General features: G+C 45.0%; 1 long non-coding RNA gene across 1 annotated transcript in view; it reads left to right on the top strand.

The window, feature by feature from the left end:
- Positions 1-21,704, top strand: part of LOC132002792 (uncharacterized) — a 124,839-nt gene that overhangs the window by 23,673 nt on the left and 79,462 nt on the right. Inside the window, exon 2 of the long non-coding RNA XR_009400014.1 lies at positions 18,693-18,728. This is a non-coding gene — a long non-coding RNA (uncharacterized LOC132002792). The remainder of the gene's footprint in view (positions 1-18,692; positions 18,729-21,704) is intronic.

Here is a 21,704-nt window from a genome sequence, read left to right as displayed (position 1 = left end):
TTAAATTTTGTTTAGTCAAGTTTGGTAGCAAAGGATGTGAAAGAACAGAGTTATGTTTTGGAGATGTTAAATTTGTAGTGTCTTTTTGACAAGCCACAAAAGGGATCAAGTAGCCAGTTAAGAGAGTGGACCTACTGTAGTTTGTGTGAAAGGTCTAGATCAGAGATAGAATTGTGGGACTGGATAGTATATTGGCTTCTCATAGCTGCCGTAACAAAGTGTCACAGACTGAGATGCCTGGGTGGCTCAGTGGGTTAAGCGTCTGCCTTTGTTTCAGGTCATGATCCCAGGGTTGTGGGATCGAGCCACACATCAGGGTTCTGGAATCAAGCCCATGGGATCAAGCTCCCAGCTGAGCAGGGAGCCTGCTTCTCCCTCTCCCACTGCCTTTGTCCTCTCCTCACCCCCACTCATGCTCTCTCTCTTTCTCAAATAAATAAATAAAATCTAAAAAAAAAATAAATAAATAAAAACAAAACAAACTATCATGGTCCAATTGACTTAGTCAACAGAAACACTGTCCCACAGTTCTGGAGGCTGGGAGTCTGAGGTCAGGGGGGTCTGCCCACAATTTGAGGAATGTGAGAGAGTATCTGTTCCAGGCCTGTCCCCTTGGCTTGTAAGTGGCTGTCTTCTGCCTGTGTCTTAATATCATCTTCTTTATGTATATGTCTGTCTCTCCGTCCAAATTTCTCCTTTTTATAAGGAGATAGTCATACTGGATTAGGACCAGTCTAATGACCTCATCGTAACCCCATCATCTAAAGGATTCTGTTTCTAAATAAGGCCACATTCACAGGTGCTGGGAGGTAAGACTCCACATTTTTGTGGGGAACACAATTCAACCTGTAGCAGACAGTAATGCAGTGGTGAGCATGGGTGAACTTACCTAGGGAGAGAGTGTGGAATGATAACAGAAGAGGTTCAAGGCAAACCTTGAAAAACCATGTCAAGGAAGGGCCAGGTAGAGAAGGGTAACCTGGGAAGGAGAGGGAGGGGCCTTGTTAGAGAGGAAAACAAATAGAGAATGGCATTGCAGAATTCAAAGGAAGAGAGGTTCTGTGAAAGAAGTGTGGTCAGTAGTTTCAAAGGCTGCAGAAAGGTCAAACATTTTGATATAATTTGAGGATTAAATCTCTCCATTGAATTTCACAGCACAGTTATCATTGGCGCCCTTTGTATGAGCTGTGAGCTGTTTTGGGAATGATAGAGGAGCCCAGCTGAAGAAGGAGTCCGAAAGGAAGAAATGAGGCATGGTTTGTGTCTTGCTTTAACTGTTCAGTGGAGAAATTGAATAGGGTCATAGCCAGAGGGCCCGGAGAGGGAGAGCTCTCAGTTCTAAATGTAAAATAGAGAGAAGAGACACAAGTAGATATACACAGGTTTACAGAGATGGAATTTAATGGACTTCCTGCTGCTGACATCTATTTTCTCTGAGAAGTAGGAATTGAGGCTCTCTACCAAGTGAGAGGAGGTTGGGATAGTCGGGTGGTGCTTGGAAGTTTGAGGGAAGTAGAGAAAGTGTGAAGTTGTCACCATCGAAAGTGGAGAACGAGTTAGCCAGAGAGATGTCTTTGTTGAGGCTGGTGGTCATGAATTGTCTCCGTACTTGACTGTGAGGCTCACGAGGAGACCCCAAGAGCAGATAAAGCAGGGAGTTGAATCCGTCCAGATAAGCATCATGGGTAGATGGTGGGGTACGGAGGTTAGGATATTGGCTTGGCTGTTACTTAAATGATGGCCCTTAGATAAGGAGGGCCAGGAAGAAAGGAGGGGACTGATGGCTTGGAGAAAGTAGAGGACTGAGTAACAGAGCACTTCAGGGAGTTGATAACTGAACAGGCAAGCTGCAGGGAGAGGCTATGAGAAGCTTCCTGAAGAGAATTGGGACAGAGTTCGGGGGGAGGATCAGGCCTAGGGTATTACTGTGGGAAAGGAAAAGACAGAGGGAAGAGAGGAGATGAGTGGATTGAGACACCAGCAGCCATTCTTGTAGACACATTGAACTCACTTCAGGTGATGGTGGAGAGGGAGAGGTTGACTGAGTCCCATACCAAGGCTGTAAATACAGAGTCAGGTTCACGCTTGAGGCATGAGCTTCTAAAAAGCAGTGTAAGGGTTTTCTTCCCCCAAAACATGAAGTGGTTATGTCAGAAGAGGTCTGATCGTTACCATTTATTTATTTATCTATCCATTCAGTAGCTCGCCCTAGCACTGGGCCTATGATCTAAAAGCATTTCCAAAACTATGTTGTGTGAAAATATATATATATAGAATGACAAGAAAATAGCAAACTCAGAGTTGGGCTTGCAGTCCCAGGTGTAAATGAAAAAGTCTTTTCTCAGGGTATTTGCAATCATAAGCAAGGCTGGTGTTTTGAGAAATGGATTCCAAGAATAGGTAAATGTCACTCTGGGTCTGTATTTCATAGAGGAGAGAGTTAACAGAGGGAGGGAGAAGAGGAGCTGGTGATAGCTTTCCTAGGACAGCAGTCTGGGTTTGGAAAAACCCACAATTGGCCCGAGTGACTTGAGGTGTGGACAGAAGTAGTAGTTAGTTGTACTGGTCTTTGGGATTCCTAAATCCCTAGGAAATCCCAATTCCCATGTATCAGCCTATTGGACTGACCTGACTACAAGGATTAGAAGCCAAAGAAGTGTTTCCCCAGTTCCCTCAGAGTCTCCATGAAAGAAGACTGCCTCAAGTCTAGGAAAAGAATCAGGATCTCAGCACCCCTGGAACCTCTCCCATAGGTGCGGCCCCGGCTGTGTTCTCTGACGGACTTCCCTACCTGCCGCTGCTCTCCTTCCCTCATTCTTCAGCTGTGTCCGTAGGAACCCACATCTCCCTGTCGTCCTCATAAGTAATTACAGATGGGATCGCTACAGCATTAATGTCACCTGCTCTCCCCGTGAGGAACTAGGCCCGTGTCAGAAACTTGGCTTCTGATGTTTCCAGATGTGATACAGCTAAATATTTTTCTTTTTCAGCATATGGGATGAACAGAGAATATCTCCGTCATTGCTTCTGTTGGTTTTCCCTGTGAACTCAGGTCTGGGTGTATGGCTGGCCCCCTGAGGCCACCACACAGTTTTAAGAAGCCCAGCATTTGCAGTAACTCAAAATCCTCTTTGTCTTGTTCTACATCATTCTGCTTATAGTGTTCCCCCCACCCCTCGGCCCCCACACTGGTCTAGAAATGCAGTGTGTGTGTGTGTGTGTGTGTGTGTACATACATATATAGATAAGGAGGGGGGAGTACCTGTATCAAATAATCCAGGGAAGGGGTTGAATTAATTCATTTTCATGTTTCAATAACAGACGTCTCAAACTTGAGACATTGCTTCTCATGCACCAGTGACAATTTCATTACTAGGCCTTGAAATAACAGCAAGTTTACAAGAGAAGGTTTGGCAAATTAGACTATAAAAAAGATTGACAGCTCAAATAATGAATGGGACACAGAAAAGAGAGTGTTTTGTGTATCTCTGTGAAGAGCGTGAATTAATAGGCTGCTGTGCTAACTATCGAGTACTGTCCTCTTGGGAGGTATGAAGGGACTTTGATGATAATAAGTAGCTTTTGAGAAAGCCTAAAATTAAAAAAATAATGGAGTTCAGATTAGAATCTTCACTATGTAATCAGCTCTTTATATACTATAATGGTAGTACCCTAACACAGACTGAATTGCATATAATGCATTTCAAAAAACTTTGGATTAAAGCAAAAAATAAATTATTAATAATATGAACGTAGAAAGTCCGTGGTTCTTTTGCAAAGGCAAAATATTTGCAAAACAATTTATCTTACATTATCCATCAGCCATTATTCATTATGTTCATGATGTCATAACATAGCTTATTTTGGTCCTATATTTAATTTCATTTATAAATATAATACAATGTTAGAAACCTTTTAAAATATATGAATAAAAACACAGTACACATACAGTTGAAGCTCCTTCCAGTTATATTCTCTTCTCTGGACACCTTGTCCATGAATTGTTTCGTATACATACATACATACATACATACATAAACAATCTATATTACCGTTGTTTTTTAAATATAGAAACTTACTCTTATCACCTTTCATAGTTTCTGGTGAGCAGTCTGGAGTTCTGGTATACTTTCCAAGACTATTTGGGGACCTAGGTTCCTTCCAGGCTTGTTTACACCTCTAGGCAGAGCCCCTCTGTCTTTGGTAAAGGATTGCTGCTTTTTCCTTTCTTTCTTCTTCTTCTTCTTTTTTTTTTTCCTTAAATAGGCTCTGTAACCAATGGAGGACTTGAACCCATGACCCTGAGATCAAGAGTTACCTCCTCTATAGAGTCAGGCAGGGGTCCTGGTAAAGGATTGCTTCTTTAAATCTCCAAAGTATAATGAACCAATATTTGTAAATTAAAGTAAGAAGGAACAATTATAAAAATGAAATAAAAAGCATAAAAATATTGCTGTGCCGTCACCCACATAGTTAGGAATGAAGTAGTGACTCCTTATACCGACAGACTGTAAGTACATTTTGAATGGCTACCATTTATACCAATGTTCAAAGTTTTTAATGTAGCCAATTGCTTACTTCTTCCTTACCAAATTGATTTATCTAGGTTGGATTGACATTTGTTTATTTGAGATTCATGAAATGTGGAAGCCTGTGCTATGGGTCATTTATTTTCAAGTTATCTAGTTCTCCAGGTTTTTGTTTCCCTGACTCATTGGTCATCCAGGAGTGAGGTGCTCCCCTTAGGGGAGAAGATGAACATTCAGTGAAGAAGGGGCCGCCCCCATCATGACTATGTTCCTTCAGGTATTTTGCTGGAACTGGTAGTAGGCAATATAGATATTCCCCTGGGAAGGCTCTGGAAGCAATCAGAACACTGCATCAATTAATTCAGTTCCAAGAATATTCTGTTATACAGGGCTGAAAATTTACTTTCCATAGCATTTATCATCCCCGATGATGTTCAGTCACATTATCCAATGTCAATTCCCAGGTATTCTGCAGTGAGCTGAAGCCAAAAATAGAATGAAAGGGGGCAATCAGATAATAAAATGGCCCTACACAGAGACCCCCAAATCAGAGTATAAACTCCTTCCTACCATCAGATTCCCAGTGAAAACTTAGCTCCTGACTTTGCTTCACTAATACTATTATCATCTACTTTAGGTGAGACTAAATTTAGAGGAAGTAATTGACAGGCATTTGAAAATGCACTATATTCCCTTTTCTATTACTACCTTTTACTAATATGTAAATGATCTTTGCCAACTTGCTTTCAATTTAAAAAACTCTAAACTTTTCTCAAAGTAAATATTTTGAAGTCCTTCTTTTTATTTTTATTTATTTATTTATTTTTTTTTTTTTAAAGATTTTATTTATTTATTTGACAGAGAGAAATTACAAGTACACTGAGAGGCAGGCAGAGAGAGAGAGAAGGAAGCAGGCTCCCTGCTGAGCAGAGAGCCCGATGTGGGACTCGATCCCAGGACCCTGAGATCATGACCTGAGCCGAAGGCAGCGGCCCAACCCACTGAGCCACCCAGGCGCCCGAAGTCCTTCTTTTTAAAACAAGACTGCTTTATCTGCTTCTCTGGAGGAGGAGTTAGGTGCTGGATGACATTCACACAATTGTAAAGAAAATCTGTTATTTGACAACGTATACATTGCTCACATTTTCATATGGTTTTAAATTTTTACATTTTGATGAAGTTGAATAAATCTGGGTGGATGCTTGAAATTATGTTCTAAAAGATACACATGTGTTTAGTAGCAAGAATCAGGGACCAGGTTAGATGAAATGGAGAACTGCCTAGACTCTTAGGCCATGGAATTAGCTCACAAATGGGGTGCTAGCTCAGGGCTTAGCAGGGTAGGTCCAGGGACAGGAATTCAGATTTAAATATGATAGAGTACGGTTCACCCTTGAGCAACCTGGGGGTTAAGGGTCCCAACCCCACCCCATACATAGTCTAAAATCTGCATATAAATTGTGACTCCCCCAAAACTTAACTACTAAGAGTAGTCACACGTTTTACTGTGATAAACAACTTACTAGAGAGGTGAACTGCTCATGGTAAAAGATGATTGGCATTACAGATGTTTTACACACCTATTTTGGAGCTTACTCTAATATAGGCAACAGATGGCCACAGTATATACTACAGTTAATTTTATGCAGTTATGACTTAATATTGCATCTTCACATTTGTTCATTTTTTTTTTGACTGAGAGGGGTGCCACGTATGATCTGTGCATGCATAACTTTTGATAAATTTTCACTTTTTATAATAGATCTGTGTATATTTAATGGTCGTAAATGATAACTAGACTACTGTCTACATACATTTTATGCATTGATGACATACCAGATTTTTCCTAATTTTTTCAATATTTCTAAGCTAAACAGTTTGTGGGTGAGTTTTTTCAAAGTGTCACGAATCTTCAAAAAATTTTCCAATCTATTTATTGAAAAAAATTTACATATAAGTAGACCCATGCTTTCAAACCCGTTGTTGATCAAGGGTCGACTGTATCTGCAGATATCAAATGAACAGTATTTTTATGGTGCTCGGGGAATATGAACTTCTGGGTGAAAAGGTGCAACTAGATAGCTTTCTTGTCTGGTGAAGGAATGAATTCATGTGTTTTGACCACTCTTGGCGTGGGGACAAGGTTAAGACAGGACAGACTGTAGTTTATGCGAATCCCTTCCAAAGAATCACTACGAAGAAGAACAGCTGATAAATGTCATGCCAGGGGTCTGAGGACACGCAAAATTTAAAAGGGCATTTTCCAAGGAATGCACATTCTTTTCAATTTGTCAACAAACCCGAGATGTTGTCTCTGAAGCACAAGAAGCAGCCTCGGCATTTTTGTCAATGGAGGAGTAGGCTCCTTTCTACACACACAGCAACATAACTGACATTTTTTCTCTTCTTAATAAAGACTTCCACTCCTTTGACCTTTAGAGCTGACCTTCTAAGCTGCAGTCCACCATTTCTTGCATACTTATCACCTGTTTGGCTACACAGCTGCCTCGCTTGGACTCATACTTCTGGGTAGAAGACGTTCAGACCATTGAGCTGGAAGTGACCGTAGGTGCCTGCTACAGCCCTTTGTTTTCTTGTAAAGCTCAGAGAAAATGCAGCAATTTTGTGAGTAACCATCCATAATTCTATTAAGTGAGAGGTTAAGAATGGACGGAGGCAAGTCTGTTTGAGAGGATCTAAAGGGTACTTTATACAGTAGCATCCCCCAGTAGTTAATAACTTCTGTGAAAATTTTCTCAGCCTGAGTGTACCTGTGGGCTGTCACCCTGCGTCTAGAAGACCCACGAATTCATTAGCAGGTGGTCCTTGCGAATTGCACAAAACAGGCTTCCAGGCATTGGGAATATGACAGAAAAAAAAAATCTGTAACTGGTGTTAGGAAGCAACAGTTTCAGACAAGTACATGAGAAAGTTGTTTCCAGGGTGTTCTCATTCCGTGCACTGTGATCTGAGAAGGGATGGAAAGAAGGCCAGAGTGGGGCGCAGCCAGCGGAGGGGGAACCAGGGCTCAGCGTGGGGCAGAAGAGCTGACAGGGGACAGGCCCCTGTAGTTCACAGCAGCTGTGCTTCTGAGCACTACCTGTGCGCAGCGCTGATCTGAGCTCCTGCCGCACACCAGTGTTGACTCCCCACAATAATGCCATGGCCAAAACACAGTCGCCATCCTAGGTGCCGGCCTGTGGGGCTGAGTCTCAGTTGTGACAGGTGGCGGCAAGAGAGCGCCCAGACACGTGATCCAAGCCCCTCCCACTTATTCATCGCGCCTATCAGCTCCCAGGGACTGTTGGTTTCCTTCCAGTGCGGAGGGAAATCCTGTGAATGGTGGCCTGGAAAGGATGCTCTTGCTGTGCCACAAACAGAAAGCTGTCCCTCAAAAGGGTGATGCACAGGGTCACTGCAGCTCTCACTGTTTCATTCATCTTGGACCAGCCTCTCCTTGTGTCCACCGCCCCATCCTTCTATATCCTTACTGGTCCTCCTAGACCTAGTTGAAAGGCCAACTCCCAGCTCCTTCTCAGAGACTTCCCTGCTCCCCGGCAAATCCTCCTCCAGCTCAAAGCACATGTCCTGCCTTGACCCCCGCTGGGCTTCTTAGAAGAATCTCTTCCAGCCTATAGTCACTGCAGTCATTCTGGGGACTCTCATCCAACTAGAAAGCATCTCAGGACTGGTGCCTGGTCATCCAGTGTTCCTTGAAGCACTGGGTACAGTAGCTGGGCAGAGTCCAGCTGAGTTTTGTTGAGTGGCCTCTGGAAATAAGGAAGGACCAGCTGGGCCACCTCTTCATGTCTTCCTAGGGGGCAGGTGGGGCCAGAGCTTGCCTTTGGGTGGGAGCTGTTCTATATGTGTGGTGTCATAGCTGTGACTATTACTTGGGCCCTGGGGCTCAAAATCCTGCTCCTCCCATGACTAGCTGTGCTATCTGGGAAGTTACTAAGGCTCAGATTTTTTCTCCATTTTAAATTTAGGAGTAATAGTACGATTTACCTGAGGGGTCATTGTGAGGATTAAATGAGATTTTATTTATGCTTGATATGACATAGTAAGACATAATAAATAGCATTTATGGTCCGTGAGCACGTGTCACCCCAGAAAGTGTACATTTTACTTCTCCTTTAAGCCATGAAGAGTTAACTGGGAAGTTCTTCGGGAAAACGGTGGTAGCTGCAGCTTAAAGGCTGCTGTGTGTGGGTCTGTGCTGCAGAGTAGAGTGGGCCATTAGAGGTAGGGTCACACTCAGGGGGAGCGCAAGTGTAGGCTGTGTGTCCCCTGACTCTCTTAAATCAAGGTTAAAATGGGTAGATTCAAGGAGAGACCAGTACTCCAGAGGTCTTTCCTTTTCAGTTTCCCAGTCTGCCCAGTGAGAGAAAATGTGGTCCCAAGCTCTCTCCTCACCCTTTCCCATGCTCCCTCCCCTCTCCATCCCTGGGTGCTCTTTCTCTCCTTTCCTGAGTGCTGCTCCTTGTCCTCTTTCTCTCCTTTCCTGGGTGCTCCCTCCCCTCCTTCCCTGGGTGCTACTTCCCCCTCTCCCTGTCTGGGTGCTCACACCTCCTCTCCTTCCCCGTGTTCTTCCTTCTCCCCTTCCCTCTGTGCTCCCTTCCCTCTCCTCACACATCCCAGGGAGCTCTTAGTTGTTCTTGTTCTGCAGCCTCTCAGAAAGAGCCTTCCTGCCTCTAGCTGATAGAGTGGACCAAAGGCTCCAGGAATCCAGTTGGCTGAGGAGAGAAGAGGTGGCAAAAATACAGCGACGGCACCAATGGGGTGAAGGCTCATAAAACAGAAGGCAGTAGTCGTGTGGCCTCTGGGAACACCCGGAGCATAAAGGGCAATGAGGTGGTGAACCCAGGTGGGCACTTTGCTGCCAAGGTCAGCGCAAGAATGTGCCCAGAGTTTGCTCTTTGCTGCAGGTCTCTGAACTCTGCCAGGCCCTGCCAGAGGAAGGGAGGTGGGGGCGTCACCATGTAGGTCTGAGCCAGTTTGCTCTCCACCTCCCAGATGCCACTTCTGGTTCTGGCAGGAGCTGACAAATGCGGTTCTGTGTATCACAGCCATGACCAACATGGAGATAAGAGCAGTCATGTTGGTCTCTTTCTTCGTTGGGCCCTCTCTGGCCCAGCAGGGCCTCCTTCTTCCTCACTGTCCCTGCCCCCCCTTCTACTTCCGCCCTCGGTCAGCTCTACGCTTCCTCCTGTGGTGCCTCCTTCCTTCTCCTTTGCTCTTCCTTCTGCTGCGGAACCTGGACTGGATGCTGGCAGATCAGAGACTTTGGAGGATCGGAGGTTTATTTAACACCGGCGGTTTCAGAGGAGGCTGTTCTCCGAGGGTCTGAGCCCCAGCACAAGCAGGAAGGCGGATTTATACCCTTCTCTACTTCCGCATACTTGGTACTTTTGGCGCGTGCGCAGGACACGGGGTAGGAAGAACCACCCGGAAGTCCTTTGAGACAGGGACTGGAATTCCCTTGCTGGTTTGGTCAGCCATCTTAGAGTACAGTTTCCCCTATCACTTCCACAGATATTTGTTCCCATCCATTATCTCCTTCCTTTCTTTCCTGCACTGGCTCTTTACCCATGGTCTACCCAAAGTCTCCCATGCCATGTGTCGGACCCTGTGCCTTGCCCCTGCCCGAGTTCTCAAGGGACAGCACACTGACGCTTCCTATGGAAACCTCCCTGAGCCTGGGAGGGAGTCTCTACTTTGAACTCTTTTTGTCTCTTGCCCTACTTCCATCCTGCTCTGAGGTGTCTGGACTCTCTAGCTGGCTGACCTCTGGGAAGCCTTGATTTTGGTTTCCTCCCTGGACCTGGTCCATCATCTGTGCTCCCTCCTTGCACTGCCCTGCTTTGGGGTTTCTGCCCCCAACATCAATCAGCATTCAGAGATCCCACCTGCCTCCGGAGGGGAAGTGAGCATAAGTCCTGGTTCTAGGAATATTTCCTCTCCCCATTCCCGAGGCAATGCCGGACTGGCCGTCCTACTCAGTCATCACATTCAGCAGTTGGTCTGAGCCCTGATATAGCCCTGGCACGGAACTTGGCCTTACTGCCGCTCCCCTGGGGACCCTGATAACCCAGCTGCGGGAGCCTGAGAGGGTAGCTGCTGGTGAGGACAAAGCCCCAAGCCGTGGAAGAGTTCTAGAACCCTGCCACTGCTCTCTGTGCTCAGGCTGGGTAGTGTCTTTGAGTCATAGGGTTGTAATAAGGCTGGTGGATGATGCCAGCACACCCAGTGGCCCCAGGACCCTTTGACTGGCCAACAAGGGACTGAACCAGCCTTATTTTCTTCTTCAAGTACTATGGCTGAAAACACTGGGGTCTAACTTTACGAGGGAGGGGAGCAGAGCGCTAGTCTCTAACATTCTGCCTGGCAGAGAACACACTGAGACAGGGCCCTCCTCCTCTGGCCAAGACCTGTCCATCCCAGCACGTGGTTGTCCCAGTCTGGGTGGCAAGGGGCAGCCGGTGATGCCAACTGCAGGCCCTGGCCTGGGGCCCCAGGCTTTCCTGTACCGCACCCCACCAAGACAGTGAGCCTGGAGGACAGGACCTAGTCTTGCCTACCATTATATCTGTAACTCACTGAGAGGCTAGAAGCCCTGGGGGGCCTGCAGCAATTGCCTGTGGTCACTGCCTCAGACCATGGAGCCCAGCGGGAATGCAAGGGACCCTGTCACTGGCAAGCCACGGCCAAGAAGCCAAGCGAAGCCAAGCTTATAATTGGCCAAGGATGCAAGGTCGGTGCAGGTTTCAGTCCTGCCAGGGAATCTCGCTGCCTGCACTTTGCAACTCCGCATACCCTCCATCACGAGTCTGTGGACCACTCCCCAGCTGGGAACTTTTCTCTGCTTTCAGACCAAAATACTTTCAGATGGTGGGTAATGTGGGAAACAAAGGCAGAAGGAAATGCAGATAAAATGGAATGTCCTTATAACCTGCAGCTCATAAACCAATGCTTGAGGCCTGCAGAGTATCCTGTTCCTCCAGGAAGCTCCCAGCTGTCTGAATGTGAATGCCTTGCTAGAAGAGAAAAACAACCTGGTTGCTATTGTTTGACAATAGCAAGGCCCCAGTATCCTGTGAGTCTTCTTTAGCATATGAAAGTCCTTTTGAAACTTCCCTTATCTTTACTAACCCTCAGCCCTGAAGTATATAATCAGTGGCTCCTCATAATCCCAGGGCAGCCTCTCTTCCTGCCCACGGGTCCTGTCCCCAAGCTGTAATAAAATCATTGTTTTGCACCGGAGATGGCTCAAGAATTCGTTCTTGGTTGTTGGCTCTGGACTCCATAAACCTCACCAAAACATTCCAAAACTACATCATGGGAGCAGACCAACTTGTGGATGAAATTCTCATCTGTCTTGTCTAAGCTTGCCCCATTGATCTCAGATGCTCACCGCTGGTCAGTATCTGGAAGAGCCACAGGTCACCCAGAAACACCTTTAGAATATCCCTAGGTATAACTAGGGCTATATGGGTACACAGATTATACCTACTTGTTCTAAGGGCTGAAAGAGACACCCATGTGGGAAATTCTGACAGGCTTCCCGCTTTGATGTCTGGTGAGGGCCCCTCAACTTGGCCAAGATGAGCATGATCATGGCCTTCCAAGTTTAGGAACTCCCGTGGTTGCTTTTTCTGCTCCTCGTTTCTGTGGCCCACCCATCTCTCATTACCAGCCCCACAGCCCGAGTGTGTGCTGGGGGCTCTAGTGTTTTAGAGAAGAAATTGTCAGAGCTGTTGAGTAGCCTGTATTATTAGTCTGCATCAGTCATCTCTTGCTGTCATTCTGCCACATGATGAGTCACTGGAAAGCCTAGTGGCCCAAGACACTCAGCATCTATCTGGCTCATGAGTCTACAGGCTGGGCTTGACTAGGCCCCCTTATGGGCACCCAGCAGTAGCTATCAGCTGGAGGGACAGTACAGCTAAGCCCACGGTCTCTCCTCAGCCCATGGGCTAGCCTGGACTTGTTCTTTGTGTGGTGGCTGAGGGGAAAGGTGAGCAAGTCCAAATTGTGCAAGAGTTTCCCAAGCCTTTGCCGTGCCCTATTTGTTAGTACCCCATGGGGCACAACCTGCATGTTTGAACCCAGAGCCAGTGTGGGAGGGTGGCCCAAGGTCATGGGGGAAACGTTGACAGCAGACCTGGAGGGACTTCCACCCAATCCACCTACTGAAAAGGAGTGTGAGCCTGGGTTTTCTGAGCAGTGCTCAGGGCACTTCGGAGTCCCTCCCCAGCCGCACTTCTTCACCTATCCCATGCCCTCCCCTCAAGGAATTTCTCCAGTCCCACTTCCTACACCTGAAGGAAGCCTCTGACTTTTGAGTTCCCTGTTTTTTTTTTTTTAAGATTTTATTTATTTATTTGACAGACAGAGATCACAGGCAGGCAGAGAGGCAGGCAGAGAGAGAGAGGAGGAAGCAGGCTCCCTGCCGAGCAGAGAGCCCAATGCAGGGCTCGATCTCAGGACCCTGGGATCATGACCAGAGCTGAAGGCAGAGGCTTTAACCCACTGAGCCACCCAGGCAGCCCGAGTTCCCTGGTTTTCAGAGCATCCCTTTCCTTCTACCTGGCCCGGCCCCTTTGCCTGACCCTTTCAGACTGATCATTGCCCAGGCTGTGACTCCCGTTGCCTCTTGGCCTGTCGGCTTCAGGCTCTGGAGCAGCTGTGGGGGTCACACCTCACCCTGTTCCATCCCCAGCATCTGGGGACATAGTTTGGGGATGGGGCCCTGGGTTCCACCCATGCTCAGAAAGGAAGTCAAGATACCTATAATCAAGCTTAAGTCCTTCTCACCCTAAAAAGTATCTTTCCCTTGACCTTGTGAGTCCTTCCAAATCCCATTTCTCTTTAACTTTCCTTTAAACAAAAAAACAAAATGTTTGAAAGAATAGTCCACACCTGCTGCTTCCAGTCCATATTACCCACTTGCTCCCTGCTTCCCGACAAGTTTTTCCGAGTTTTTCTCCACTTTTTTGGCCCTAAAGAGTACTCTCTTGAAAGTCAGCGGAGTTAGGAACATTACATGTGTTTTTTTATTGAATTCTTGCAAAACTCGTATAAGATAGGTCTCCGTGTTCCCATGTCCATGTCTCAGGGGACAAAATCCAAGCCTGGCCTGAGTCATTTGCGAAGTGAGTCAGGACAGGGAATGGAACATAGGCCTGACTGCAGGGGCTATGTTCTTAGCCATTACCCTAACCTTGAATACAGTGCTGCTATCCTGCAATCCTGGCTGTGCCAAGGGTGGTGTATGAGTTTTCTAGGGCTACTGTAAAGAAGGACCAGGAAGTGGGGGACTTAACAATAAACACTGAACATCTCACTTTTCTGGAGGCTGGAAGTCCAGGATCCAGGTGTCCATAGGTTGGTGCTCCCTCTGAAGGCTCTAGGGGAGGGTCTGTTCCAGGCTTCTCTCCGGCCTTCCAGTGGCTTGACTGCAGTCTTCACGTGGCATTTTCTGTGTGTGCTGGGCTGGGTCCAGATTCCGCTTTTTATAAGGAGATTAAGGTCCAGCCTGTTGTCCTCAACTAAACTAATTATATCTGTATCAACCCTCTTTGCAAATAAGGTCACATCCTGAGGTGCTGGGGTTTAGGACTTCAACATATGAATATGGGGATAGGGGGCACAGTTCACCCCATAGTGGGTGATCAGTAGACACCCCAAATAAGCAGAGAGTGTCGCTGTCACCTGGGAGCCCCTTCCCAGATGTGCTGAGGAGCATTTGCATTTTAACAAGATGCTGGGGCAATTCCATTGCACATTAAGATGTGAGAAGCACCTGTCTGTAGCACCTTCTGGAAAGAAAAATGACAACATGACAACAAGATTCTTAGGGTAATCCTAATTCTTGAATTTCACTTAGAATGGAGATAATTTTAAACATGGACAAAAACAGTGTATACAAAGAGGTTTATTCCAGGTTTTTCCATAGAAATAAAACATTTTTTTTTTTTTGCAGTAAGCACTACTTCCTATCATTCTCAGCTGAAAAATTGTTTTTTGTTTTTTGTTTTTGTTTTTTTTGTTTTTTTTTTTTTAATTCTAGTTCAGGTGATGTAGGAGTTAAAGATGCTCTTGTGGGAAACATTTCCTGAAATCTAAACTGATACATAACCAAATTTCTGGAACAACACCTCTTTTTAAGCTTGGGGATTGTAGCAAATGGACCATTGAACTAATGAGCTAACTTAACCAAGGAATTGGGTTTTTGTTTACAGTGGAAATGGCATTCTGTTTATGCAGGGAAGTGTCCTTCTCCCTCCTCTTCCCTCTCCTTCCCTCCCCTCCCCTCCCCTGCTCTCCCCTCCCCTCCTCTCCCTCCCCCACCCTCCCCCTCCCTTCCCTTCCTCTCTCCTCCCTTCCCCACTCCTTCCCTCTGTCCTTCTTTCTTTCTTCCTTCCTGGCTTAAAACTGCAGGGCTTGACCCACAACCCTGAGATCAAGACCTGCGCTGAGAGTGAGAGTCCGACACTTTACCAGGCTGAGCCACCCAGGAGCCCCTATGGAAAAAGTTTCAACTCTATTTGAGTGTATTTGAAAATTTTTACTATAAAAAGGTTTAAAAATACAATCATGTAAAGAATTAAAAAATTAAGTTTCTTTCAGGTGTTATCTTGACTGCTACATCTTCTCAGTTATTTTATTTCTTTATTTTTGTTTTTAAAGATTTTATTTATTTGAGAGAGGTAGCGGGTGCACAAGGGGTGGGGGAAACAGCAGGCAGAGGGAGAGGGACAAGCAGGTTCACCGCTGAGCAGGGAACCTGATGTGGGACTTGATCCTGGGACCCCTGAAGGCAGATTCTTACCTGATTGAGCCACCTCGGTGCCCCATTGTCTCAGTTATTTCAGTCAAACAATGTTTAACCGACTGTTCACCTGTTTCCTAGTTTCTTAGTTTTTAACTCTCGTAGGTCTTCCTACCCATGTTGGTCATTGTTCCTTACCGGCCTCCTATGAAAGGAAAGAGTGCTTGGTTTAGTGTGGGACAGATAAAAGGAAATAGTTGCCCTAACTGCAAAATTTGTAATTGACACGCACTGTGCTAGCCTCATGCCACCCTCCCTTTCTGGTTGCTTTTGTGACACTTTCTGGATTTTAGTGGTAATAGCAATAATTTCTCAACAGAGCAAGGCCTGTTCTTTCTAAACAGTGACCTATATGAGTTTTTTTTTTTTTTTTTTTTTAAGATTTTATTTTTATTTGTTAGAGAGATGGAGAGAGAGCACAGTAGGCAGAGCAGCAGGCAGAGGGAGAAGCGGCTCCCCGCCGATCAAGAAGCCCCATGCAGGGCTCCATCCCAGGACCCTGGGATCATGACCCGAGCCAAAGGCAGACACTTAGCTGACTGAGCCACCCAGGTGTCCCTGACCTATATGAGTTTTAACAGGACAGGCCTTGAAAGAAGAAAATCTGCTACAAAATTGATGCATGGAGTTATTAAATGTTTCTTTTCTTCTTTCCTTCCTTTCTTTTTTAAGTAGGTGCCACGCTCAGCACGGAGCTTGAGCTCTTGACCCTGAGATCAAGACCTGAGCTGATACCAAGAGTCAGATACTTAATCGACTGAGCCACCCAGATGCCCGTTAAATGTTTATTTGAAAAAGTACTCAGAGAACATCAGTTAAAGCCTTATCAGTTGACCTTTCCCTGCCAGGGACCAGATGGACTGGACACATTAAAAAAACTCTTTCTTTGAAGGGTGCATCAGTAAATGTGAAATTTCAGGGATAACCCTGCCTCTAAGCTCATTTCTTTCCCTGAAGTCCCTTCTCTCATAGGGATGACTTACAAGTAGCACAAATATGACAGTGTCCCAGGAGGCTGTCATCCTTCGGGATAGGCTCTAAACCGGCAAACAAGCCATTTAAATCTGTCCATCTCTTCAGCTTCGCTTCTTTCCATTGGCTGCTTCACAGGCTTCCTCTCAGTCATTGTTATCACTCGTGCTTCTGCGTAGCCACCTCCCCCACAGCAGCAGCTCACAAACCCCCTCTCCACCTTTGCCCTCTAAGTCCTCCCCTCCCCCCAAGGCTGTCCTCATGGTCTGCACAGTCCCTGGGTCCTTCAGTGGCCCTCACAGGTGCCCCCTCCTCTAGGGTGGCTTTTTTGAGCATCTCTTGGAATGTGAATTTTAGCTAGCAAACCTTCTAGAGTCCCCCTCCTGACAAAATCTAATAAACTGAAACAAAGTTAACTTCACTTAGAGATAATTCACTATCCAGGAGGGATACTTTCTTGGTTTACTGAGACTTCGTCATGGAGTCAGAGCATAGATTTGTTTTCCTGCAACCCCCCTGAGTGCTGACTTCATTCTTCCCGCATGAGGACTATGTTACTGTCGATCTGTTCTCTGATGTCACCTATACCCCCAGCCCAGTGGTGGTGGGGAGGGCACAGACGGTGTGTGTGAGGGGGTGTTGGCCATGGTGACAAGGGTCTGGGCTCTGAGCCCCACGGTAAAATGGCATGAACCCCAACCCAAGCCCCTCTGTCGCCCGGCAAGGTTTGGGGGATACTTTGTGCATTTTCCTCTGATGTTCTTACAGCCTGTCAGTTCTTGGTCTTGGCTTATGGCTTTATCCTTCTGTGCTGTTCCCTCCCCGGCTGTTTTTCCTGATGGGGCAGGCTAGACCGATAGGACGTGGGTGTGCCCTGCTGCATGGTCTTGGCTCTAGTCATGCTGAAGGACAGTAGTGCCCTTTCTGAAGCTGGGAGGGCTGTGTCCCAGCAGAGTTCTCAGCAGTGTCCAGATGAGAATTCTTCCCATCTCTGACAGCATTCCGGGTGTTGCACTAATTTGCTTTAACTGGCTTCCAACTTTCTTGAGTTTTTGCTGGAAGAGCTTGGAACATCCATCCTTCAACAGCTGGGTGGGAAAGTGATAGAAACGGCACCCATATCGTTGGGCTTAAAATGGCCTTTTTGTGCCCACAACCAGGGTGTCATTGGGCTGACCTTGACACCACTGACTCTACCCAAGCCAGCTCCATTTCCCAGGGACCCACTGCATAGCCCAAGAGCCTGAGCACCTCCTGGCCCCACCCGCGCCCCTCCTCCCTTGCCCATATCCTCACTGCAACTCTAGTATTCCCTCTCCCAGAGGTTTTATCGCGTTCTTGTTCAGAGAGAAGCCCCATAAGATCCTTGAGGATATGAAGTGTGCAGTATACCACAGTTCCAGCAATAGGGTGGCAGATCTGTCCCCACTCTGCCTGGCCCCCCAGCATGGGAAGAAAGACATGAGAAGACACGTGTGTGCAGAGACTGCTGTCCTCATTCCTGTCTGTGTTACTCGCACCAAGGCCTGCGGCCAGGATTCACTAAATACGTGTTAGCTTGGCGAGCGAGAGAGGGAATAGGTAGCTGCTCACCCAGATGGTCTGATGAACATAAATTAGCACGATGCTAACCAAGGGGTGGCAGGCAGCTTCCAGGAAAGTGTGTCTTCTGAAGTTAAGAGCTGGTGATGCTCTCCGAAGGATGGGGTGAGGTCGTAGGGACAGGGGAACTGAAATTCTTTCTGGATGGTGAGCCCAGGGAGAGATCCCAATAAATAAATATCTGTAAAGGTACAAGAGTTCCTGAGAAACTGTCTAGTTGGTAGCCATAGAAAGCGAATCCCCAAAATAACAGCATAACATTCGCACGTGCTTACAATGTGTCAGGCACTGCTCTAATCACTTTATATACATTAATTCACTTAGTTCTCATTCAGTTCACTGCTGGCCGGGCAGAAAGAGTCCATACCACCCTGGGTCCTGCAACAAGAAGTGGTGGTCTAGGATTTGACCCTCTGCTCTCTGGCTTTAGAGCCCTTGCACTTAACCAGAGATCAATGGATTAGAAACCCAGGGCTGAGAGTTATAAAATAACACGGCCAGAACCATGGAGTTGCTGTGTGATCCAAGTATGCTGGGTAAAATGCATCATTTTCTCAGTTCTTTTAAAATCTGCTATTAAGGCCATGTGGGCTCTGTGTGTGTGTGTCTGTATGCAAATGTATGCATGTACATGTGTACTTTTTCTTCTTTATATATTTTTTTCAGGTCAAATTGAGAACTAATATTCAAATTTAACTTCAAATAATCTTTCACATATCTGGGTACTAACAGCATGTCTTTCCCTTCCTTTCCAGGACTTGTCCTTACGTGTCTCCAGTGCTCCAAACCTGGTAAGAAGGACTTCTGGTCCTCGATCCCCTTCCCCACCTTACTGTCCTTTCTGGAGTCTCAGACCCACAGCTTCACGCTTTTCTTGACTTTTAACCATGTACCTTTTGTCAGGGCCTTTGGGTGACCTCTTCCTTTTTGAAGTTAGGCCTCCTCTTTCTGTATTTTTAGACCATAAATGAACGTTATTAATCTGCAATATTGCCACCAAATATTCTGCTGTTGTGGCCAATCCATTTGTAGGCAAACTTGGGGATGACTTTTTTTGGTAAGCAAATGCAAATTAGTCACCTCATCACATTGGAAAACCAAACATGAGATTTCTTCCATTTTTAAGATATTTGATTGTGATAAAAACCTGGGGATGTTTTGGGGCTTTTTTTTCCTATTGGATGGACATACACTTAGGGTTCAACACATTTTAGTATACATATATATGTATGTAACATATTTATGTCTTGTTATAAATTGATTTGTATTAACAACCACTTCATGGTTGTAAGGCCAAAATGTCTTTTCTGATGGATAGATAGAAATGCTACAAAAGATCAAATTTTTCATCTAAGCATTATTTATAGCCATAATTTACACATTGGGGCTTACTAAAACAGGTAAAGAATGTAAGGAAGGCCATTTAGGTCTTTCTGTATTCCTTATTCTCCAACTAAGGTGGATGACGGCTTATGGGAAGCTTTAACTGAGCTAGATAATGTAAAATTTAGGAAATCCATTTTGAGATGACATTTACAGGTCCGAAACTCAATGAATGATATCTCTCCATCTATAGCCATTGATGAGAAGTAAGGTGCAGCTTATTAGCGAGGTGATTGGCTGATTTGTTTGAAGGTCATTGATTTCATGGACCGTCAACCTTACCTGACGGTTTGCCATTTACCATTGACCTGAACTAAGGGCTATTTTATTTATTTATTTATTTATTTATTTAAAGATTTTATTTATTTATTTGACAGAGAGAAATCACAAGTAGTCGGAGAGGCAGGCAGAGAGGGAAGCAGGCTCCCTGCTGAGCAGAGAGCCCGATGCGGGACTCGATCCCAGGACCCTGAGATCATGACCTGAGCCGAAGGCAGCGGCTTAACCCACTGAGCCACCCAGGCGCCCCCTAAGGGCTATTTTAAAAATATTTTGCCTACTTGGTGCATTTTTAAAATTTTTAACTATTTGTATTCATTTGTGGAAAGATTACATAATGGTATTTCGGTTCCAAAGTTTGTGTATATTACATGAATGGATTATCATATACTTTTATATTTTACTTCAAAATCATTTGGTGTACACTAAGATGAAAAGAGATTATGAGAAACTTAAAAATTTACCCAGTCTGTTTTATAATGTTTTTGACATTTAGGATGAAGGAGACTATTGAAGCCTCTCTGACCGGGTGGATTTCAGTGGGCATTATTATAATTTGGGTGAAACTCAGAGAAAGTGAATGTGTTTCTAAAGGAGGAGCCCCAAGGTTATATGATTTTTATTAATGGAAGAGAAAAACAGTGTGCATTTTTATACACTACTGTAGAATAACAAACTCAGTAACAGTAGAACTAGTTACAATTTCTACATGTTTTTTGCTTTGTTTTACTTTTTGGTAAACTCATGATTAAAAAAAAAAAAATCTCTCTTCTAGCAATACTTTATGTGTATCTTAAAACATTCTTTTAACGTCACATGCTAAATGTGTATGCGTGTTCTCCTTTTTTCTCTTGTGCATCCTTCCCAATTAGAATAAATGTCATTAATGAAAATGCTTCTCTGAGGTCAGATTTTATATAAAAATACAACTACAGAAGGAAACCATCAAACTATTCACGAAACTTATGGTGCTTGGAAAGAATGGTTGGAATCCTAGACAATGGGCATCCAAAGGGAAAGAGACTTTTTCTATCCTGGAAAAGCTTTTATTAAATCGATGTTTTATTTTCTCAAATGAGGTCACATTAGCAATGACAGATGTATATTTCAGTGTTGCCGCTCTCTTTCTTTTCCTTCTCTCTGGATTCAGGAAGGAGTGGGGGAGGTTAGGATCCCCACCCCTACCTCCCTGGAGTCCTGGAGAGCCTTCTGGCCAGCTGGAGCTCTTTGTGCCCAGCCAGAATTCAGACACTTTTTCTTTCCTGAAGCTTAGCCTCTCACTGTGTGACTCACCCACCATAGAGCGTGGAGACCTACCCACAGCTAGACCTTGACCTCCTTCAGTCAGCTTTTCCCTTTTTGGGAGAAACCCCCGGGTCACAGGCATGGTGACATGAGGGATTTGGATCTCCCGAAGAGTTGTTCTTTGGGTTTAATGTTTTGCCATTTTACTTGATTCCTTGATTTAAATTGTTCCATTTCAAACTGGAACATTTGACTGTATAATTTGAATGCTTGAGCTTTTAAACTCATTTGTAATTGATATTGTTTCAGTTTTGGGAAAACAAAAACAGAGTGTTATATATATTCACTGAGTTCCAAGATACATTCATTCTCATGTACTACAAATGTAAAGGTGACTTTCTGAAAACTTGTTTTTGAGCCTTAATCAAATATTTAATATTTAAATGAAAATCTATTAGTTTTTTAAAAAGCAGATTCATAGTCTTTTGAGATGGAAACCATTGACCAATAATTGCTTCTATTTATTCTTCACATAAAAAAATGACACTTTATGGGACACCTCTGGGTGGCTCAGTCAGTTGGGCATCTGCCTTCGGCTCAGGTCATGGTCCCATGTTTCTAGGATCAAGTCCCACATCAGGTTCTTTGCTTGGCAGGAAAACTACTTCTCTCTCTGCCTGTGGCTTCCCCTGCTTGTGTGCTCTCTCACTCGCACTGACAAATGAATAAAGTCTTAAAATAAAATAAGATAAAAATGACACCTTTATGCCAAATAAAATTTGCCATTCATTGTTAGTTAACTTTTAACATCAAAACTGAAATTGATTGGGAATCAGTTCAAATTTAAGTTGCAAAAATGA

This window comes from Mustela nigripes, chromosome 15, assembly GCF_022355385.1.
Source record: "Mustela nigripes isolate SB6536 chromosome 15, MUSNIG.SB6536, whole genome shotgun sequence".
In the NCBI taxonomy this organism is placed as follows: Eukaryota; Metazoa; Chordata; class Mammalia; order Carnivora; family Mustelidae; genus Mustela; species Mustela nigripes.
Note: the sequence above shows the minus strand (reverse complement) of the source record. Positions and strands in the feature narration are given on the sequence as shown.